Genomic DNA, 24,365 nt, shown 5'->3' with positions numbered 1-24,365 from the left:
GCCTCCAGAGATAGGGCCAGTTTTGGTTCCACAGTTCTCAAGAGTCTGTTCCATTGAGCCACCCGGGATACAGGTGCTAGGGACGCGGTCCCATCCAGCAAGAATGAAGGCGAGATTGACAACTTAACATTTAGAAGTTATGTACCTAGCATAACGTTCCATGTTAGTTGTCTTCTCTCGCCTTCTTTCTTGCGTCCCTCCCTCCTTCCCCCTGGCCTGGACAGATCTTGAACAGTTCCTATTAGGTTGTTTCCTCCGGAGCCTTCATATGAGGACTTCTATTAGGAACTTAGTGTTCCTAATTATGTTAGGATAGTCTTTAGCAGGGTAGGTTAGCTACCAAACGAGATCTGAGGTAGTTCCGCCTTGCATCTTGGGATATAGGGTTGCCTCGAGCTGGTAAAAGGAGTTCCTAAGCTAAAGCAAGTGCCGAGTCGGAGCCGAGGATCGGCTCCGAACCCATCCAGCAAGAAAGAAGGCGAGAGAAGACAACTAACATGGAACGTTATGGTAGGTACATAACTTCTAATTTTAAACAGTGCGACAAGTGTGGATGTAAGATGCTTAACTCTGATACACATGTCCGTTGTCTAATGTTTGGGCGTGGATCATATTAAAGCTGATTGTGACATTTGTGCTAGTTTTAGTAATCTGACACTAGCAGAATGTAAGAATAAACTTATTTTAAAAGATTTACTCAAGACACCTTTCTTGGAGGCTCTCTGGATTGGAGGTCTCACCCCCTCCTAAGACCAAAAAATATACGGAAAAACGGAGTCACTCTGTTCTTCATCTCACATTGCTGCAGTCCTTACATATGGGTAGTCCGCTGTCCTCGGTCGGCCCGAATACCAAAGTATTAGGCTGACGTCGGTCAAGGCGCTTAAAACTGACATCAGGACATCAGGGTACAAAAGCGCATGACCGACGTCATATCCTCAGTCTTTTTTGCCGCATGGTCCGATGCAGAAGCAGCGTTGCAAGTGCCGTTCGGCGTTCTGAAATTTTTCGGGTTCGGAGTTTCAGACCGAATCCAAGTTGGCTAAGTACCCCGTTGGGGAATATTTTGGTTTTTTCTTGCCTCAGTGTATTACCGGATGTCAGAAAAAGTGAATAACTGTATTTCTTGTGGGAAACAGATACCGCATAGGACATTCTTTGTGCATTCCTTGTTTGGGGCCTGAGCACGACGTTGTTGGGTGTCGCTTTTGTGCTAGATTCAATAAGCGCACTATTAAGCGAAGGTTAGATTGTGCTAGGCTGGTCTTCGGTAAGCGGTGCAATTATAATATGCCGTCGGACTCTCCGGCGCCCGCTTCTACGAAGAAGCGCAAAGACAAAACAGGTAAACCCAGGCAAGATGTTCTTTAGAGGCTTCAGTGGAACCGGTGGTTCCGACGGAGACTTCTCTGGAGTCTCAGGGGGAGACTTTGATTTTGCAGGATGTGGCCTCTCAAGAGGCAGGTCAGGCTGAAGGGGCCTCTCAGGTTACTGTACTCCCCTCCCTTCCTAGGGTGGTTAGGCCCTCTCCTTCTGTTTCCAAGGCTTCTCCCAGAGGCAGGCCAGGTTTAGCTTCTGTTGGTGTAACTCCTAGTTCAGCAGGGTCTGTGCCTAAGAAGCACATGCTTAAAATGGCAGAAGATTTGATTTCTCTGATTAGAGGTTCTTTGCCCCCTCCTGATAAGAGGCCTAGGGTGGAGCCAGAGTTGTGAAGTTTTGAGCAGGCTTCAGATGTTTCAGAGTCTTCGGCTGAAGACTTGCAGGAGTACTCTCCTTATTCTGATTCTGATGCAGATGATTCCACTCCTTCTGCTTCTCCTCCAGAGGATTTTTCTTTTTCAGAGACACTTCATTCTATGAGGGAACATTTTAAGTGGGAAGGTCAGGACTTCTCTGATTCTCGGAAGAGGCTTAGGGAATTTTTGCTTTTACCTCAACATAGGCCCTTGGCTATACCCCCTGTTCTGGATGTTGTGGAAGATGTATTTTCAGAGGCTTCACTTAATCCTGATTCTCTGCCTCCTGCGCCTGTTAAACCGGATAGGTATTACAGGGTGCCTGAGGCTCATAAATATCTTTATAAGAGTCCTAGGGCGGACCCAGAAACTATTAGTCAGGGACCTAAGGGTGTCAAGGCCTCTGTTGTAAAAATCCGGTTCCTCTAGATAAAGAGGCCAGAGCTTTGGATAGATGGGGAAAGAAGGTCTATACATCTTCTACTTTAGCTATGAGGGCTTTGAATTGCCAGTTTCATATGTTGAAATATCAAAACTTTCTTCTTTCTCAATTGAGGTCTAAGGTGGATGCTCTGGCGGAAGGCATTGAGTGTAAAGAATTACAAGATTTGGTGCATGTCTCTGAACAGGTGGGTAAGCATTCATTACAATGTGGTTTTGATGCTGTGCAGGCCTCGTCTAGGGTGGCTGCCACTGGTTCAGTTCTTAGCAGGCACGCCTGGCTGAAGGATCAGAATTTATCTGACCATGTTAAGACAAGGATTTTGGATGCTCCTTTGCAGTCTGATGTGTTGTTTGGTTCACCTGTGGAGTCAGTCTTGAAGAAAATGGAAGACAAGGCTAAGTCTATGCAGGCTGTTAAAGATTTTTTGCAAGTTCAGCCTCCAAAGTTTAGTAGGAATTGGCCTGCTAAGGGGTGGACGTATCCTTCTTATGATTCTCAGTCTAGGGGTAGATCTAGACGTGGTAGGGGCAGAGCTCAGAGTTCTTTCAGACCTAGAACAGGGAGTTCACCTGCACAATCTTTGGGTGAGGGCAGGGGCCAGTCCTTTCGTAAACAGGCCCAATGACCTACTTTTTCAGCTGCCAGATCCTTCTTGCCTGGCAGCACCTTTGGGAGGAAGGTTGGCACTCTTCAAGGAAAATTGGATTTTGATTACCCAAGACAAATGGGTACTGGATATCATACACCAAGGTTACAAGTTTTATTTCCATACCTTGCCTCCTTTCAAAGGCATGCCAGACGTTCCTCCTCAGCAAAGACTAGAGGCTCACAAACAAATTTCTCTACTACTTCAAATAGGGGCCATACAACCGGTCCCTCTGCCAGAAGTGGGCCTAGGATTTTATTCTCGCCTGTTTCTAGTACCAAAGAAAGGGAACACGTGGAGACCAATTTTGGATTTATCTATCCTCAACACATATCTGGACATTCCCAAGTTCAAAATGTTGACGTTACAACAGCTTTTATCTCTGCTGGGCAAAGATCACTGGATGGTGACTCTGGATCTCAAGGAGGCCTACCTTCATGTTCCTATCAGGCTCAGTTGCAGGAAGTATCTGCGTTTTCGGGCTGGGACTTCTCATTATCAGTTCTCTGCATTGCCCTTTGGCTTATCTACTACACCCAGAGTGTTCACGAAGGTTCTGGCTCTAGTGGTAGCTTTCTTCAGGCTAAGAGGAATACAAATCTATCCTTATTTGGACGATTGCCTGATTCTGGCCCAAGGAAAGGACGAACTTCTTCATCATTTACAGTATGTGATGGCAGTGTTAAGATGCCTGGGGTATTCTGTGAACGAAATAAAGTCCAGTCTAGTACCCTCTCAGGACATGTGCTTTCTGGGTGTGAGACTGAATACAGCATCCCAGATGGCCTTTTTGACCCCGGACAAACAAAAGAATCTTTCTCTTTACTTTCACCAATTGTCTCGTCAGTCCAGGCTGACTGCAAGGACAGTCCTACAAGCCTTGGGGTTCATGGCATCTTGTATTCTGGTACTTCCCAATGCCAAACTGCATATGAGGAAGCTACAATGGTATCTCAAAAATGTATGGACGCAGCACTGCCAAGATATGGACACTGTCCTTCAGATAATATCTTGCATTCAAAGGGAATTTTTGTGGTGGGCTCAGGAATGTCACCTAAACAAGGGACTCTCTGTGACCCGACCAGAGGCGAGTCAGATTCTAACGACAGATGCCTCAGACAAAGCTTGGGGAGCTCATCTAAATGGAAAATGGGTACAAGACAAGTGGCCTGCCAGACTTCAACATTTACATATCAACTTGAAGGAGATGTTAGCAGTCCAATTTGCATTGATAGCTTTCAAGGATTTACTTCTTCCAGGGCAGGTGTTGATTCAAACAGACAACACAACTGTCATGTGGTACATCAACAAGCAAGGGGGGACGCATTCATATCCTCTATGCAGACAAGCAATGATTTTGTGGGAGACTGCTCTCAGTTTACAGCTAAATCTTCAGGCAAGGTTTCTGCCAGGAGCACAGAACTCCTTAGCAGATGTGTTGAGCAGACAAATTATGGATCCCCACGAGTGGAAATTGGATCCTCATGTATTTCAGAGATTGACAGTGTTATGGGGAACTCCAGACATAGATCTGTTCGCTTCTCCACTAAATTACCAGCTGCCAAAGTTTTGCACAAAAAGGTTTCATCCAACAGCTTGGAAAGTGGATGCTCTCTCATTCAATTGGAGCAATCTTCACGTGTATGCCTTTCCACCTCTGCCTCTCCTCCCAAAGGTACTCCTGAAGGTCAGACAGGACAAGCCAAACATGATTTTAATAGCTCCGGATTGGCCTCGACAGCACTGGTACCCATTACTGAGAAGTCTGGTATGGGAGCCTCCATGGCCTTTGCCTTAGATTCCTCACCTGCTGTCTCAGGAGAACAGTCATTTACTCAATGTCAAACTTCACTCTCTACATCTAACAGCCTGGCATATTCTGTTTTAAACCCTGGAGGGTCTCAGCTTCCACAACAAGTTTTGAATGTTATTTTGGAGGCCAGAAGGCCTAGTACAAGGAAAGTTTACGCAGATAAATGGAGGAGATTTTTATTTTGGAGTACAGCAAAGGACTTTGATGTTTCTAAACCTAATTTAAGTGTTGCTCTACAATACCTTACTGAGTTATTGGACAAAGGTTTGTCTTTCTCCTCTATAAAGGTTCATGCTGCAGCAATTTCTGCTCACTATGACTGTGACCCACCATTATTTTCTCATCCTTTGTTTAAGCAATTCCTTAGAGGGGCAAAGAATATAAGACCCCCACGTAGAGCTCCTACTCCTGCTTGGGATCTCAATTTTGTGTTGGAGAAACTCACTCTACAACCTTTTGAGCCTGCAGCAACTGCAGAGTTGAAATATTTATCATGGAAGACTGCTTTTTTGTTGGCCATTACCTCTGCGAGAAGGGTTTCTGAGTTACAGGCCCTTATGGCAGTTGAGCCTTTCTTAATTTTTCACAAGGATAGGGTGTCTTTGCGTACTAACCCTTCTTTTATGCCTAAAGTGGTTTCTAGTGTGGCTTTAAACCAAACTATTCATTTGCCTACTTTTTATGCAAACCCCCAAAATAAAGGGGAGAGGATTTTGCACACTTTGGATATACACAGACAGTTGCGATATTATTTGAGCAGAACTAAAGGGTTCAGGCAGTCTCAGCAGTTTGTTTCTTTTGCTTTGGGTTCTCAGGGCAAACCTGTTTCAAAACAAACTATTTCTAAGTGGATTGGTTTTTGTATTGCTTTCTGTTATTCCCATCATGGTAAGGAGATTCCAGCTGGGATTAGGCCTCATTCCACTAGGGCTACTGCCACTTCTACAGCTTTTTTAAGGGGGGTGGCTACTAAAGAGGCAGTCGGGGGAAGATTGTCACTGTACCCAGAAGCCTGGCGATCCCTAACTCAAGACAAGTGGGTACAGTCCATCATTTCCGAAGGCTATTCCATTCCGTTCTTTCGTACTCCAAATCAATCAAAAAAATCCCTTCCAGATGTTCCACCCGCTCAAAGGGATCAAGCAGCGTTGGAAATTTCAAAGTTGCTTGCAAAAAGAGCTATTCAGCCAGTGCCAGCAGACCAGCAAGGATCCGGAATCTACTCCAAATTCTTTTTGGTTCCAAAGAAAACAGGGGACTGGAGACCCATTTTGGATCTCAGTATCTTGAACAAGTCGGTCAAGAAAACAAGATTTCGGATGGTCACGCTACAATCAATCCTTCCCCTATTGGGAAAGGAAAACTGGATGTGCTCTATAGACCTCCAGGATGCGTACTATCATATAAAAATGAACAGACGCTCCAGGAGATTTCTCCGCTTCCGGCTGGGAACCAGTCACTTTCAATTCAGAGCCCTGCCCTTTGGTCTCACCACTGCCCCCCGGGTGTTTACCAAATGCATGGCAGTGGTAGCTTCTCACCTGAGACGTCAAGGATTCCAGGTGTTTCCATATTTGGACGACTGGCTCCTCACAGCTCCTACCAAGCATCATCTTCTAATGGCCAGAGACTACACCTTTCGCATTTGTCAAAAGTTAGGCATATCAATAAATTGCGAAAAGTCTGTTTTGTCGCCTTGTCGTGCTATTACCTTCATAGGCAAATCTAGACAGTCAACATGTCTGAGGCTAACGGATCAAAGAATAGCAGACATACGCAAACTAGTCTCCCTTCTCTTCCACAGCAACAGAGTCAAAGCCAGGTTAGTTCTGAAAGTACTGGGGATTATGGCGGCTGCGATCCCTCTACTTCTATTAGCCAGATTCCACATGAGAATCCTTCAATGGATGCTCTTCACACAATGGTCATACCAGCAACTTCCGATGTCCCACACCATTATGATTACGCAGGCATGCAAGAATCATCTTCTTTGGTGGATGTCTTCCCCTCAGCTCTCCCTGGGAAGACCCTTTGTTCCTTCCCCTCCAGTTGCTACTCTGACAACGGACGCCTCCCTGATCGGGTGGGGGGGGCATTATCAGGGCAGAACTGTCCAGGGCATATGGCAACCAGACGAATGCCACTTGCATATAAATGTTCTAGAGATGAGAGCAGTGCTTTTAGCGTTGCAAGCCCTTCAAGACTCTCTTCCCTTGGGAACGATAGCAATCCAGACAGACAATATGTCTGTAGTGTGGTATATCAACAAACAAGGCGGAACCAGGTCCTATCCCCTATGTCAAGAAGCACTCGGACTGTGGCAATGGGCGATTTCTTCTCAGCGGTTTCTGATAGCAACGCACATCCCCGGGAAGTCCAATCAAATCGCGGACAAGTTGAGCAGAGCTATCCTCATGCCTCACGAGTGGTCTCTGAAGGATTCTTGGTCTCTGAAGGATTCTATTGTGGAGAAAATTTTTCTCAAGTGGGGTCAGCCTTGCTGCGACCATTTTGCTACTCCCCAAAACAGCAAGTGCAGAGATTTTTTCACCCTATTCCCGTTACCAGGCCAGCCCAGCAGAGACGCTCTAGTCCAAGCTTGCCCCGGGGACTTCTGTGTGCATTTCCTCCCTTCCCACTAATCTCTCAAGTAATACAGAAAGCTATCGCTCAGAAGGCCTCTCTCTGATCCTCATTGCTCCTTACTGGCCTCGACAGGTTTGGTTCCCCTTTCTACATCAATTTCTGTTGGAGCAACCTTGGCATCTGGATCTAGTTCCAGATCTTTTGATCCATCAATCGGGTCAGTTACATCGCTCCCTCCCCTCTCTGAACCTCACTGCTTGGTTCCTCCAATTCCAACCTTAGCCAGGCTTCATCAAGTATCTCACTCTGTTAGAGATATTTTGATAGCTTCTCATAAATCTTCCACTCGGAGGATTTATCTTAGTAAGTGGAAACGTTTTGCCTGTTGGGCTCAAGGAAAGGACATAGACCCTTTCACTGCTTCCATCCAGATAGTCCTTGATTTTCTAGCTGAACTCTTCCATGCAGGTTCATCTCCTTCTACTCTTAAAGTTCAATTGGCAGCTATTTCTAACTTTCATGTGGGCATTTCAGATTCTGCCATCATGTCTCACAGGCTTTGCAAGGCCTTTTTGAAGGGAGTTTTTCTTCAGACCTCCTATAAGAAATCCTCCTCCTTCTTGGGACCTCAATTTAGTTCTCACATCTTTGATTCTTCCCCCTTTCGAACCTGCAGCTTCCTGTCCATTGAAATTGCTATCCTGGAAAACTCTCTTTCTGGTAGCTATTACTTCAGCTAGAAGAGTCTCAGAACTTCATGCACTCAGCAGTCGACCTCCATATCTATTGTTTCATAAAGATAGTGTCCTTATGAACCAATCCATCCTTTTTACCTAAAGTAGCCTCTGCGTCTAACCTAAATCAAGCCATTGACCTACCTGTGTTTTTTCCTAACTTTTCTAACAGGTCTGAACAAAAATTGCATTGGCTAGACGTTCATCGTCAGTTGAGGTATTATTTGGATAGAACCAAACAGACCAGGAAAACTGACCAATTGTTTGTCTCTTATGCAGAAGGCAGAAAGGGACTTTCAGTTTCGAAGGTATCACTCTCCAGATGGCTAACATCCCTGATTTCCTTTATTTATGAAATTAGACACCAAAAGCTGCCTAACAAACCTAAGGCCCACTCCACCAGAGCTTTGGCTACTTCTATAGCCTTCCAAGACAGACTGCCTATTGACACCATTTGTGCAGCGGCTACTTGGGCTACTCCTCACACTTTCATTTCTCATTATAAGTTGGATTTAGCTTCTAGAAATAGAGCTAACTTTGGTTCCACTGTTCTCAAGAGTCTGTTCCGATAGGCCACCCGGGACAAGGTGCTAGGGACGCGGTCCCATCCAGCAAGAATGAAGGCGAGATGGACAACTTAACATATAGAAGTTATGTTCTTACCATAACGTTCCATGTTAGTTGTCTTCTTCTCGCCTTCTTTCTTGCGTCCCCCCCTCCTTCCCCCTAGCCTGGACAGACCTAGTGGAGTTTGATTGTGACCTCTTTTTCTACCACCTCTGTTGTATATAGGTATATGCTATGCTGTGCATATGTTCCTTTCATGAAGTTTCAGGTCACCTTCTTCCCTTCCTTTTATAGAGGTGGGTTTTTTCCCTTTCCAGTGGTTCTGGAGTTATTTTTAGCTGGGCCTAGCTCACAAACGAGATCTGAGGTAATACCGCCTAGCATTGTGGGATATAAGGGGAGCCTCGAGCCGGTGGAACCAACTCTCGAGCTTTTAGAGTGGCCGAGGCGGAGCCGAGGTCGGCTCCGAACCCATCCAGCAAGAAAGAAGGCGAGAAGAAGACCACTAACATGGAACGTTATGGTAAGAACATAACTTCTATTTCACTGTTAGGGTGGTGGGGCATTTTCAGGGAAAGACTGTCCAAGACACCTGGACCCCCATCAAGGCCAGCTTGCACATATGTCCTGTAACTGAGGGCAGTTCTCAGTGTTCCATGCATACCTATCCTCTGGGATCATTGCAATTCGGACAACTTCAGTCTAGTATATGAACAAGCAAGGTGGAACCAGATCTTATCCCCTGTGTCCAGAAGCCATGTGGATTTGGCACTGGATGATGGCTTCCAATTGTTTTCTTATAGCAACGCACATTCCCGGGAGTTCCAACCTTATTGCGGGCAATCTGAGCAGGAACATCCTGATGACGAGTGGTCCCTCAACCCTGTAATAGCAGCTTGGATCTTCAACATTAGGGCAAGCCTTGCTGTGACCTGTTTGCTTCCCCCCTGAACTACAAATGCAGGAGCTATTTTGCCTTTATCCTCCCTCGGTGAACCCCCGAGGGACGCTGTAATGCACGATTGGCCCCCTGGGTCTTCTGTATGCCTTGCCCCCCATTTCCCCTCATTCCAAATTTTCTCTAGAAAGCTCAGGGGTTGAAAAGCAAGTGATCCTCATTGCTCCCTACTGGCCACATCAGGTCTGGTTCCCGTTTCTATGGCCTCATCTGATTCGCAGCCCATGGATCCTGGATCATTCCCAGGACCTGTTATCCCATCCTCTGGGATTGATTCATCCCAACCTGCACAGTCTCTAACTCGCAGCCTGGTTCCTCCACTTCCAGTGATTGCCAGGCTGCCTGACATCCCATCTCCTGTTCGTGAAATTCTTCTTCTGGCCTCCCACAAACCTTGGTTCTCTATATTTGGGCCAAAGACCAGAACTTAGACCCTTTCTCTGCCTATTCAAAAGATTCTACAATACCAGACTACTCTTCTGCGTGCAGGAGCCTCAGCTTCAGCGATCACTGTCCATTTAGCAGCTAACACCAATTTTCATAATGGTGATAATTCTTAAATTGTCACACCGCCTATGCAAGATGTTTTTGAAGGGAGTATTACAGGTTAAACCTCTGGTCAAGCCTCCCTTAGAACCCTGGGACTTGACTCTGGTGATTTTAATCTCTTACAGGCTCTCCCTTCGAGCCCTTTGATTCATGTGATTTGAATTTTTTTGTCATGGAAAACCATACTTCTGGTAGCACTTAAGTGAGAAGAATATCTGAGCTGCAGGCCTTGAGTGTCTGTCCTTGATCTTCCACATGGATAGGGTGTCCCTTCGTACTGACCCTTTCTTGCCCACTCATGTATGTCCCTTCGTACTGACCCTTTCTTGCCCACTGTCACGTATGTCCCTTCGTACTGGCCCTTTCTTGCCCACTGTCACGTATTTCTTGCCCACTCATGTATGTCCCTTCGTACTGACCCTTTCTTGCCCACTGTCACGTATGTCCCTTCGTACTGGCCCTTTCTTGCCCACTGTCACGTATGGCTTTTCCATTAACCAATCTGTTGACCTGCTGGTTTTCTTCCCAAGGCATTCTAATAGAGGGTAATACCTTTTGCACACCCTTGATATGCACTAGCAGCTTCGTTATTTGGACAGGACTAAATCTTTTTGGGAAACAGACCAGTTCTTTGTGGCCTTTGCAGGACCCAGATAGGATAAACCTGTTTCCAAAGTGACTCTATCCTCTTGGCTTAGAAACATCATTGCCTTTATCTGCCAACAGAATAAGCTACACTTGCCTTCCAGAATAAAGGCTCCTTCTACCAGATATATGGCTACTTCTATGGATGATATATGCGCAGCAGCCACGTGGGCAAGACCTAATACCTTCGTATCTTATTACAAATTGGATTTGGCCTCCAGGGGACGAGCAACTTTTGGTTCTGTGGTCCTCTGGAATATCCTTCCTTAGGGCCACCCAGTACTTTAGTAGCTGGGGACTCGGTCCTATCTGTCATGAATGGACAAAAGATTTACAACAGATTAAAGAAGTTAAGAAACGTTCCATCTGTGTTGTAGATCTTTGTTCATTCATTACTCCCCGCCCTCCTTCCCCCTGCCAGGATTCCTGGTGGACTTCAGGAACTCCTGGTCTGAGTATCGGCTCAGACAGAGCCTCCTACTATTTTTTTTTTGTTACTACATCTGAAGTAGTTAACTTCATTTAATCTGCAACCTGTGGGTATTCTGATCCATATAGGATCCGAGCTCGCAACTTCTCAGGCATCTGCTCAGAGCTGCAAGCTCCTTCCCCTTACCCATAACCCATCACTATCTCCTACCTTCCCTCAGATCTCATTTGCCGCTTCATGCATCTGCATTGTGGTCTCACAACCCTAATGCTCAGAGTTAAAGTGCATTTTCGTCAATGTGTTTGAGTTTCTCTGTTCCCTTTCCTCCCCAAATGCTTGTTCGGTAAAAAAAAGTTGAAGTAAATTTAGTGTAGGCCCGCCCTTCCCCATAGGTGTGCATAGTTTGTGTGTGGAGTTTAGGTGTGGCTGAGTAGAATGGCTTATCAGCCTAAACGTACATTTAAATGCAGAGTTGTGGCCATAAGCTTTCATTGGTGGATGGTCACACTCCGAGTGTTTGCCTGGGCATTCCCCATTTATCCATGCAGTGCAATATGCGCCGGTTTTAACCCTAGGGCTTTGAAGGAGAAGGCTAAGCTGGTGGCTAAAGACCACCTCCCTGCTTCCATGGTGGACTCCTCTACCTCTGCTTCCACAGCTACCGCCCAAACCCCCCCCCCCACCCCGGCTGGGAATCACCCTCCCACTAGACCTGTTGAAATGGATGCAAAAGGAAGAGAAAAGGGGATAGAGACTGAGAAAAGAAGGGGGATAGGCCCCGTAAACTGTCTCCAGATCGGGAGTCCTTCCAAGGTGTTGAGACCTGTCTTCTCGGCTCCACTCCCCTAGATGCTCCCTGGAGCCTTCAGAACAAAGGCCTTCATCCAGATCTTTGCAGCGTCCAGCTGTATCAGTCTGTCGCTTCCTCATGCTCTGAAATGGATATGGACAGGATGTTATTTATTCTGACCCAAATCCAGATGGGAGTCTTGCCAGGCCCTTCTCCCTCTAGAGGGGGGACCTCCATGCCCTTCTCCCTCTGGAGGGGGGTTCTCTATGCTCTTCTTTCATCCTATTTCTCCTTCCCCCGATCCGGCCTGCGGTTTCTGGGTTTATGGATTCAAGAATCTTGGGATTCTGTGCCGATGGTTCCTCCAACCTTGACTCCGGCGATTTTACTATGAGGTTCTCTGATCCGACCAGTTCGGATCAGAGCAGCTCTCTGGGCTGAGGATGGGGAGTCGGACCAGAGGGAATGGAGGTGTCCAGCTCCAACTTTTTCGGATCAGAGCCATTCCTTCAGAGCTCCAACTACCCTATCCTCAGCCCCGACCCTCACTGCGGACCCAGGAGGAGCTTCCTCTTTGGGTGCTAAGGAGGTGTGCTCTCTGGTGTTGTACGTGGTGGAGAGGGATCTCTGCCAAGGATAGAGACCCCAGCCTGTTTCCTTGGATTCCACCCAGATATGACTCCCTTCAGCTTGTCCCAGGGACAGCTTGTGCTAGAGGAGCCCCAGGTGATTCCCCTGGAGGAAACCCCCCCCCCCTCTCCCACCCCACGGCTCATAAGCCCTCTTCAGAGTCCTACCAAAGATGGTCCTCATAAGCACGCGTGTAAAAGGAGGCACCTGGACTCCCCTGAGTCCTTGACAGAAGACCCTGATTTTAGATGGAGAAGGTTCCCCCAGGTCACCTCCCAAGGATTTCTTCTTTTGGAGACATCATGGAGCTCCACCGCCTGAGGGAAGGTTGGTCAGCCCCAGAACCTTCTACAGATGGATGTGTTCCTGGAACCTTCTATGTCCTGGGTGTCCTCGCCGGATCCCTTGGTGGATCTTATCACCATGCGGTCATGGAAGGAGTCTGACACCATGGAGCTGATACCTAAACGTTTGGACAAGATCCTCTCTTCACCCTCTGACAGGCCTGGCATAAAGGATCCCCTGTGGATGCTATGGTGGTTGCAGTGGCCACCAAGAGGAAACAGGCTCAGGAAAGTTCCTCTGGACAGTGTCCAGGACGGTAGATCGATTTGGGAAGTGTGTTCACTGACGTTTTCCATCAGGGCACTGAACTATTTGGCACACGTATGACTGCAGTGAGACCTAGTTGCGGAGTTGGCCGAGTTGCCCCAGACTCTTTGTTGCCGGGGGGACAAGCGTCTGTTCTCTGCGACAATGTCTGAAGTCTGTATCAAACATGTCTATGCACCTCCTTTTCCCATGCCACGGAAGGAGCAGCTAGGGTGGCTGGGACCGGTGTGGCTATGAGGCGATACGCCTGGCTCAGACTGTCAATTTGCAGACCCCTTCAAGGCATCTTTCATGAATGCTCCCTTCGATGGTTCTTTTCGTTTTGGGGAAGACTGTACATGACACCCTTTCCTGAGTGAAAGATAGGAAGACTTTTGTCTGCTGTCAGAATCTGCTTCTGTAGTCCTCAAAGGTCCTTTCTAGGAATCGGAGAGAGGGCAAAAGATGTGGTTCTGGCTTTCTTAGTTCTCCTGGGACTCTCAGGACAACTCATCCCCTAGAGGCAGAAGGGAACATGACAGATGCAGTCCCAGAGGCAGAGGGGGTCCAAAGAACTTTGGGTCTAGGGAGACCTTCTCTGGAAGGCCCATGCAGCAGCCCTGAGGGGTTGCCCCGACTGTCCTATTCTGGAGCCGGTAGCGGAAGATTATATTTGCACCCAATGGCTTAGGAGTCCATAACTGCAGATCGCTGGGTGCTTCAAATATCCAGAGGCTACACAGTCCCGTTTGTTGCCCCTCCCGTCCAAAGTGCCTCTCTGATGTCCCACCTGCTCAAAGGGAGACCGCAGCACTAGAGATTTACAAGCTGCTTCACAAATGAGCCATTGAACTGACGCCGTCCTCACGATCAGTCCGGATCAGGTGTTTACTCCAGGTTCTTTTTAGTGCAAAAAAAATGGGGGACCTCAGGCCCATTTTGAACTGGTCAACCTTAAAATCTGTCTGTCGCCAAACAAATTGCAGATGGTCACCCTGCAGTCCATTCTACCTTGCCTTCGAGAATGCAACTGGATGTATTCTGTAGACCTCCATGGGGAGGACAGTCCAAGGCACGTGGTCCCAGATCGAGACCAGATTGCACATCAATGTTCTGGAGATGAGAGCAGTGCTTTTAGCATTGCAAGCGTTCCACATTGTTCCTCCTCCGGGGACTATAGCAATTCAGTCAGAACATGTTAGTTGTCTGGTACCTTAACAAACGGAGGAACCAGATCTTGCCCTCTGTCGTGAGGCCGTGAGTGTGGGAGTGGGTGATCTCCACCAGTCTGTTTCTGATTGCAACGCACATCCTGGGATGCTCCAGCATTTTAGCAAACTGAGTCAGGCTATTCTAATGCCATAAGAGTGGTAGCAGAGGAGATCTTCCTTGCATGGTCAGCCTTGCTGCGATCTCTTCACATCTCCTTCCAACGCGAAGTGCAACAAGTTCTTCTCTCTGATTCCTTCACCAGGGGATCCCCCCCCAGAGACGCTCTAGTCCATGCTTAGTCTCCTGGGTTACTGTATGCTTATCCCCCGTTACCACTCATTCTCAAGCTTCAGAAAGCTTGCCGACCTGGGGTGCAAAGTGTGATTCTCATTGCTCCATTCTGGCCTTGACGGGTGTGGTGTGGTTCCACTTCGTCTGGTCTCATGTTCTATCTCCTCCTTGGGTTCTGGATCCCTGCCCCGGATCTCATTTCTCATCCCTCGGGCACTTGTCTGCCCAACCTGGACAGCTTCAAGCTGACTGTTTGGTTGCTCCAGTTCCCTTGATTTCCAGGAATCCTGGTCGTTCTTCATTAAAAACTATTCTGGTGGCGTCTCACAAGGCTTTCCCCTAGGAAGATTTACCGCAGTAAATGGAAGCTATTCTCTCTGGGCTTCTCAGAGAAACCTGGATCCTTTTACAGCCCCTGTTCTTGCAGTGTTGGATTTCTTACCCAGTATTTTTCAGCAAGGAGCTACTTCCTCCACTGTAAAAGTGCACCTGGCAACTATTTTGAATTTCCATATCGGCGAGAACATGAATGCCCTGGCCTCTTCTAGACTGTGTAAGGCTTTCCTTAAAGGCACCTTTCTTTTGCGTCCTCCATTTAAGGACTCTGTTCCTCCTTGGGACCTTACCTTGGTTTTCCAGGCTTTAGTTGCTCCCCCCTTTTGAACCTGCAGCATCAGTAGATTTGAAGTTCTTATCCTGGAAGACAGCCTTCCCTAGTGGCATTATGTCTGCTAGGAGGGTTTCTGATATTCAGGCTTTGTCTGCCTTGCCTTGCCCCCTTACTTGATCTTCCATAAGGACAGGGTTTCTCTCCACACAAACCCTTCTTTCTTACCAAAAGTGGCTTCTGAATCAAACATTTAATCAAACAATTAACCTGCCTGTTTTCTTTCCGAATTTTCAGAAAAAGGGTGAATATAAACTAAATTTGCTAGATGTTCATAGACAATTTTTTGTTTTTATTTACATAGAACCAAAGCCCTTCCATAAGTCTGACCAGTTATTTGTCTTTTTCTAAACCCTTGCTGGGTAAAGCCATCTCCTTGGTTTCCTTAGCTAGATGGATTACACAATGTATTTTGCAAATTTACAAAGACAAAGGTCTGTCCCCGCCTGGTCCTATTAAAGCTCATTCTACCAGATCTATGGTGACTTTTGCTGCCTTTTGGTCTAGGGTTTTATTGGATGACATTTTGTGCAGCAGCAACTTGGGCAAGGTCCCATACCTTCATTTCTCATAAGTTGGGTTTGATCAGCATCCTTCGGCTCTACGGTGCTCAGGAATATCCTTCCATTAGGTCCTTCAAGGAGTTTGAGTAGCTGGGGACTTTCTCACAGGTTGCAGATAAAATTAAGTTAACTACTTCAGATGAAGTTATGTACTCGCCATAAAGCTCCATCTGAGTAGTTACGTTACTATATACACAGAGGATACGTGTACACACCCCTGTTAAAATGCCAGTTTTTTGTGATATAAAAAAATGAGACCACAATAAATCAAAACTTTACCCACCTTTAATGTGACCTATAACCTGTACAATTCAATTGAAAAACCTGTTGGGGGGGGGGGGGGTGTAAATAAAAAAAAAAAAAAAAGTACAATAAGCTGGCTGCATAAGTGCGCACACCCTTTAATACTTTTGAAGCACCTTTTTCTTTAATTACAGCATTCAGTCGTCTTGGGTACATACTTGCCATAAAGAGACTCTGGTTAACCCCAAATACAGTTCAGCTGTCCAAGTAGGAATTTCCTGACTTCAGTTGCCTGCTACAGCAAAAGCCATAGTTCGCAGAGAGGCTTACAAAGCATCAAGGAGATTTCATTGAAAGTATCAGTCAGGAGAAGGGTACAAAAAATTCCACAGCATTGGATATACCCCAGAACACTGTCCTCAAAGTGTAGAGAATATGGGACAACAGTGACTTTGCAAAGAACTGGACATCCCTCCAAAATTGAAAAGATGAGACTAAAACTTGCCAGGGAGGTTGCCAAGAGACCTACAGCAACACTGAAGGAGCTGCAGGAATTTCTGGCAAGTACTGGTTGTGTACTACATGGGACCATAATCTCCCGTATTTTCCATATGTCTTGCCTGTGGGGTAGGGTTGCAAGATGGAAGCCTTTTCTTACACGCACAAATATCAGGCCCGGCTAAAGTTTGCAAAATATCAAGTCTCCCAAAAGCATGTGGGGAAATGTTATGGTCTGAGACCAAAAGTTACATTTGACACAAAAACACTTTGCATCCCCAAAAGAACACCATCCCAACGGTGAAACATGGTGGCAGTATCATGCTTTGGGGTTTTGCTTTTCAGCTGGAACTGGGGCTTTAGTCAAGGTGGAGGGATTATGAACAGTTCCAAATACCAGTCACTTTTGGCCTAAAACCTTCAGGCGTCTGCTACAAAGCTGATCACCTTTCAGCACGACAGTGACCCCAAGCATACATCCAAATCAAAACAATTTTCTTCTGGTGAAGCCATTCTTTCCATGTTTTGGAATGACCCAGTCAGAGCCCAGACCTAAATCAAATAGAAAATCTGTGGTGTGACCTGAAGAGGGGATGCCCTCTCATTCTGACAGATTTGGAGCTCTTTTGCAAGGAAGAGTGGGCAAATATTGCAAAGTCAAAATGTGCCATGCTGATGGACTCCTACCCAAGAAGTCTAAATGCTGTAATTAAAGCAAAAGGTGCCTCAACAAAGTGTTTTAAGTGTGTGCACACTTATGCAACCAGCTTATTGTGAGTTTTTTTTATTTATATTTTTCCCCCGATTTCTTTGACAGAAGTGACCAGAAGATGCTTTCATTTTTTCAAAAATGAGCCTACTGCCGTTTACTAACCAGATTGGTCTTCTGTTACCATTTGTGCAAAGTCTTTACATGGTTTTCTCTCTACTCTGTTCATTTCAGCAGTTTTTCTTCACTTTCTCTGGAAGCCCTGCAATCTCATAAGAACAGCACTTTTGAGCAAATACATTTTTTTACTCATTTTAAGCCGCCTCCTTTTTCACCTAGGATTTAATTGAAAATAGTCTGCTTCATTGGTCAGTATCTTTAGAACGAAATGTGACCGCTTTTTTCCAAGATATTAATTGCCAGTGTTCCTGCATGTCATCAGCTTGTTTCTTGTCCATCCTGCCTCTTCAGGAAGAGAGCACCTTCTTCATAGATTCTTTGAAAAAGTGGGGTCATATTGATGTCCCAGCCATATTATCCTTAGTAAGTATGAACACCATGCTGCGGTTCCTTGAGGGTGAGTACCACACAGCGTTTCCCTTGAACATAGGCCATGCTTATAGTGGGACTAACCCAATCAGTCCAGCTGTAAATATGGACTCTAGGTGATTGGTCACAAATATCACAGGTCCCGTGTGTAATTAAAAAAAAATGTAACAGTATAGCATATATTTTGCAAAATGGCAAGTTTGAGCAGAATGTGAGACTTATTTCTTCCATTTGCACTTTTCTTACAAGACATTGTGGTTTTTAAGTTTGCCAATAATTAGTGCAGACTTGCATGGCTGCTAACCCATTCTGCTCTTCAGGTAGTAGAACTGTGACGTTGTTTTGCGTCTTATTCCTAACCAGATAGAATAAACGAGTGCTTTTTAATACCTTTGCTTTTTTTGCAAAGGAAATTTGCATTACATGACAGATATAAAATTATTGATTTGACTTTCCACATGGTAATCATAGGAGAGATCCTAAACATGTGTAAGGATTGACCGACCTTGTATTCTCAGGAACAGGCAACTGCTACCCCAACCTTTGTTTTCAGTCCAGTGGAGCAAAGAAGGTACTCCACACTTCTTTAGAAGTAACTTAAATGGTTTAATTGGTTGGGATGCATAAGTGAGCAGAAATTTGATTTCGCGATGGGAGTATGTAAATCCAAACCTGATACTGCTGCTGTCAAACTTGAACACGTATCTGACCGAATTGCGACCAGTTACTCGGCGAATAGGTTTACTGAAGTTAATGCAGGAAAACTACTAACTGCGGTCAATTTACTAACCATTTTAACCGTTTTTGTGTTTGAGAACTGATGGACAGTTCAGCAGTTAGGCAGTTAATTGCTTTACAGTTTGCCAATTTAGCAGTTGCATAATTACCAGTTAACCGTATGATGAGAAATCATTCCTGGATATACTGATTAAATCAGGATAGCAGTTGGGGCTGTTTACAAGAAAGGCAATATATGTAAACAGAGTGATCAGAAAGTTAAAATTGGGTGTGGTGAGAGGTAATGCCTTGCTGCTGGCTTTCTTTTTTATTTAAAGCTGTGTGCTTTTAAATTTGCTTTTCTGAAAGAATCTCCTACAATAAATGTCATTGGTAACATTTATTTGACATTTGTTGACTGGGATAATCAGACTGAGTTAGTGCCCTTTTTCAGCGGAGACCTGGGGAGAAAAGTTCCACAAATTATTTACAGAAGAATAACCGTAACCACTGTAGCAAGCAAGTAGTTTGCAATTAAGCATCGACAGAGTTTTGAATCACAAGTTGTAGGAGCTGTATCCATTAAGTTTAGAGTATAATAAAAGCAGTTGAGCAGGAATGTTTACAGGATATTTTCTTGCACGCAGCAGAACAGGTTGTTGCTGAGGCAGTGTATAGAGTATGGTGAGTATTTTGACACTTGCTATTACTGTATTAATATGTACAGTAAAGGGACTTCCTGTTACAATTTAGTAGTAAAGTCTAAAGTTTGAAAACATATTTACCTAAGGGAAAAGTTTAGAGAGGAGATAAAGGTATAGGTGCATAGGAGGCGAGTTAGTCGACTGAGTCTGGGGTAGTGGTTGGGCTAGGCGAAAGGTATGACAGCAAATGCTTCTAATTTTGTAGTATGTAGATGTGCAAGTTCTGTGCACCATTGGTTTGGTTTGATAGGGTGCTGGAGAGACAGGTGGTGGGGTAGGAAGATTTAGTCCCTTCCTTGCCCATTTTAAAAGTGAGGGGGGGGGTTGTAAACACATGGCCAGAGTTCATAATCTTGGACACTAGAATATACCTGTGGAGACTGGCCACTTTAAAGCGTCCGGTTCTTGTAGAAGTGGGTGACATGCTGTTGCGCATAGACTAATTTGCATTCCTTAACATGTTGCCTTGAAGCGGTGTTCTCGTTTTTCAGCAGGTATCTGTACATCAACACCTGCTGGAGAATGTTCATTCTGCAGTCAGTGGCGATATACAGGTCACCTGTTCTTTAATTGTTAAAGTTGATATGCCTGCACGTGTGTTCACATGTGCATAACACACCTGCCAGAGAGTACTGAATTAGTGCTACAGGCATTGTAAGTTCTTCTGATCAACACTGTGAGGTGGTCGGGAGCATGTGGTAGCCTTACTCCCTGCTGGGCAAACTGTGATCCCAGTTATTGCTCTGCTTTCCAGTCTTCTGCGTTTGTTTTACCCATATCTGATTTGCTAGCACAGGATAGGGCTCTCAAAACCCCTGCTGGATGATTGTCATGCTCCCCAATTCTGTTCTTCTGGTGCCTTCAGATGTGCCAGTATTTACTTTAAGAGGAGCCAGAAGAAAATCAACCTCCAAGTTCCACTATGTTTTATGCAAGGAACATTATGGCTTGTGAGTGTCCTTTTGAAAAGCAGAAGGTTTAAAAAAAAGATTGTCTGTATGTATTGCTTCTTCTGGTTGGAAATGGAAGGAGTTTTTATACTTGGTTATACCAAAGACAGTTATGATTTCATTTGGCAAAAAATGAAAATACCACTGCAGTTTTCATGTTTTTCATGTAGGCCAAAAATGAGGAAACTAATATGTGGTGATTTCTCTCTAAACGTAAATGCTGCAAGTGTATGGTAGCACTTTAGGTACTTGTGCATTAAGGCTACCGGGAGAAAAGGACAAAGTATAGGCAGGAGTACCTTCTAATGGCTCTTCTGTATCCAAAGGATGAGTAAAGGCACACATGATTTCTTAAAACACCTTTTAATAATGGGAAAATGATGCAGCAGACGACAGCAACAGTGCATTAGTACAACCAGGAAACGTGTTTCAGACAGCATCAGCAAAAAAATATAAGTTTCTCCAATGCAATATACCTGCTTTAACTCATTACATTCCAAGTGACGCCTCCAAGTGCATTTGCATTAACTCCTACTGACGTCTCTAGGTGTCGAATATTGCTTGTTCATATTTACATCTGTAATTCCAAAACCATACTATGTACGAGGTTTTAAGATTTAATCTTAAAGCTTACACAATAGCAAACTCATCTGCATTAATATTTGACCTGTGTAGTGCAAGTGAAGAGGTATTAACCATTTATTATATTTGTGTAGATATCATTTTCACGTTTTTCTAAATATCTCAACTCCCAAGTAACACAACTCATTAGCCTCTTAATGAAAGTTCTCAGCTAGATGAGTGGTTGCTGAGGTATTGTAAGTTTACAAAATATTGCAAACGAGTTAGTCCTGGGATTCAATAAAGCCTACATTAAGTGTACAGTGTAGGTATTCAATAAAATTCTTATTTTTGTTTTCTAGTCAGATTACACTGTGTGCATGTAGTACACACTTTGTGGTAACCCTCATGAATCCCCAGTATTTAAAGCAGCAAAAATATCAATAGGAAAATAAAAATTAGCAGGAAGAGTGTTTTGTTCCTCAGAACAGCGTACACTTGGTGTAGGCTTCATTGAATCCAGCCCACTGTGTTTACTGTGACTTATAAAATTCCGTTTAATACCTAGAACCTAAAAAATACTACCACTATAAAAGTTTGTGATGAAAGAGTTGCCACTATGGTTCCAGAGATATTGAATATATGAAATGTGAGGACATAATTTTTGAGTGTCAAAAGGCTTAGGCGCCACACATTAGAAGTTACAGTGCAAACTTCCTGAACTCCCCTGGAGTGAATGAGTTAAAGCCTTCCATTCCCTGGGATGTATTCGCTGTTAAAGGTTTTATATGTACATTGTAACGTCTTAAGTGCTAAACAATAAATTGCCACAAGTGAAAGTGTAGCAGAGGGCCACCCACCCACTGTCTAATTTAACTCCCCTGGCTAAAGCCACAATACAGGTGACTTAAATCCTAAGAAGTTTTGTTTGAGTGACTAGTTAAAGCATGAGGCTCTATACAGATTAAATAGAAAATAATGAACCCTTTTCTCCCTCATGGTTGCCAAGATGGCAAATTAGCAGACGTGTTGCAGTGTTCAGATGCAGTGTTTTTTTGTAGTACAAGCTATTGTACATGATGCAAGAGATTTCCATTTTTTTTCTGTCATTTTGTCAGATATTACTTAGCCAGCATCAGCCCCCTCATTTGTATTTGCATATTAATGCAACCAGGAGAGATGTTTCAATCGTACATATGGCTCTAAATGTAGCGAATGCAATTTTTTTTTTTTTTTTTTTTTTTTTTTTATATACTTTCCAGAGATTTTTGACGTGGTGTTCTGTATACTTCAGATGCGAATGTTGCTGCTGCTTGAAACTATAAACCACCTAAGAGGCACCGGGACTGGAATGAGAAATATAGTAACTAGTATCTTGGGTGAAACCACTGGACTTATTTTATGAATGCCATGTGGATCTTGGCTGCTTCTGTGCTGCAAGGGGTACTATTTGCTCTAATGGGATCTGAAGGTTTGCTTGTGTAAAGCGAAGGAGAGAAAACCTTACATCATGCAACACTTCAAGCTGATGGTACACTGCTATATAAGGCCTGCATGAGTGGGCTGGCAAAATCAGAGTAATGTTGCCCTCAGTACCATTTTACCAGGCCACCTTGTAAGTCAGGGGCACTGACATGGTTTGGTTGGGTATGTAAGGTGCACTTAATACAGCATTTTTGTCCATTTGTGGAAAAGTGTGGCTTGGAAAAGAAACAATTGTGTAATTGTTTTCATGTGCTAGGTTTACCAAGCCATACTTAACGAGTCTGAAACATTTGTCTCCTGGTTGCATTGATGCACTGTTGGTGTCTGCTGCTGTCATTTTTGTTATTAAATGTGCTTTAAGAGATCATATGTGCCTTTATTCGTCCTTTGGGTACAGGAAGAGCCATTAGAAGGCACTCCTTATACTTGCTGTCCTTTTCTCCTGGTAGCCGTAATACGCAAGTACCCAGTAGTCCACCCCCCCCCCCCCTCCAAGCAATTGCACTTCAGTAAGTATGTTTGTACTACAGCTGAAGATTAAAATAGTACTGGTTTAATTTTACCAACAGTTTGGTTGACCTCTTTTTCATTTTTTTAAGAAAAAAAATCTTTCCATAATTAGCTTCAAAAACTTAATGTTGTAAAGGGGAGAGGAAAAGAGAGTGGGACCCCACTTTTGTCTGATTTAGGCTCTTCATTTAGATGCCTGTTTAAACTGATGCCAGTATTGGAAAAAGGATACATTTACAAAAAACTTAAATTACACACTTCACTTGTCAAGTTTGTCCCAATCTCCTTAACTCGAGTAGCAGGTGGGTCCCTTTTAATTTCTGCTGCTTATAGCATTAGCAATAGTACTAGACCATTTGGAGATGTTTTCTAGCTGTTTTGTGAATCGTGTGTGCTCAAAAAGACATTGCCCACCATCTACTGCTGATTTCCTGTAAAACCTTCTTTGACGGTTAAAAAGTGCATACACATCCGAAAACTAGTAGTAATCCCTGGAATGAGTATACAAATACTTGAGTATTTCCAGTTGAATATTTTTAATTTTTCACACTTTATCATTGTATAGACTTGAATACTAAAATTACATTGCAAGGGTGCATCTCCCATCCAACTTTCGTTTTGTTGACCTACCACTACTTTCAAGATATTAATCATTTTAAAGGACTTTGCTTTTGGATTTCAGATCTGCCCTCTTGTTCCTGTCTGCATTCCAGTAGGTACATTTCTATCCATGTGCTTCAATTCTTTGTATGCTATTAGTGTTCTTTTGTCCTCTAGGAAGGGCTATACTAGTTGAAGACTGTTGCTTGCTCACTCCATTCTAATTGTTTGGTACTTCTACTACGTGGTCTGCTACCTGAGGTTATTTTGCCAGTGATGCAGTTAGGCTTTGGTGTCTGTACCCCTGCTTCCAACTGATTTAAGTTTGTTGAAGAAACTATAAAAAAATGTGCAGCAGTAGTGTTTTGTAAAGGGGGCATTGGCCCTGCAGGATCTTTTGTGCATTCTTCATAGGTTGACATGGGTCTGTCTTCTCACATTGTGTGGTGGTCAAATTCTGCAACTGCATTTGTTTAAAGTTCTCTTAACTTTTTTATTAAACTGTTGTGAAAGCTAGAAATGCTATTGTACAGGTCTCAACTTCTCAGTGAGTAAAATTTATGTTCTATCAGTGGATGCCCAAGTTGTAAAATAAATGTTGTTTTTTTTTTTTTTTTTTTTTTTTTTTTGTAGGTGGTAAGAAGAAGCCCCTGAAACAACCTAAAAAGCAGGCAAAGGACGAGGATGAGGTATGTTTTTTTTTTTCTGACTGCATTGTGCATAATGTTACATTGTTGCTGATATTTTAAGTTGAAAATAGACTGCTGGATTGTGTGTTGATACTGTAGAGTTATAGTTGCAGGGATCGTGAGGACTTATGTCTGGTTTTGGTTTGGAGCTTTGTATGTTAACCCAGTCCTACATCGTATAGTACACTGCATTTTCTTTTGGCGAGACATTACAAAAAGTTTCTATTCTTGATTATCCTTTATATTTGCATGGGCTTTGTCCCAGGTGGGCTGTTACGCTTCAGCTAATAAATCTAG

At 44.3% G+C, this 24,365-nt stretch overlaps 1 long non-coding RNA gene across 1 annotated transcript in view; it reads left to right on the top strand.

Moving 5' to 3' along the window:
- The window catches only part of LOC122807085, a 76,892-nt gene extending 52,823 nt beyond the window's left edge, over nucleotides 1-24,069 (top strand). The window contains exon 2 of the long non-coding RNA XR_006365594.1: nucleotides 24,013-24,069. This is a non-coding gene — a long non-coding RNA (uncharacterized LOC122807085). The remainder of the gene's footprint in view (nucleotides 1-24,012) is intronic.
- The last annotated feature ends 296 nt before the right edge of the window (nucleotides 24,070-24,365 follow it).

Source organism: Protopterus annectens, chromosome 7.part0 (assembly GCF_019279795.1).
Source record: "Protopterus annectens isolate FY-2018-M chromosome 7.part0, PAN1.0, whole genome shotgun sequence".
Lineage (NCBI taxonomy): Eukaryota > Metazoa > Chordata > Ceratodontiformes > Protopteridae > Protopterus > Protopterus annectens.
Note: the sequence above shows the minus strand (reverse complement) of the source record. Positions and strands in the feature narration are given on the sequence as shown.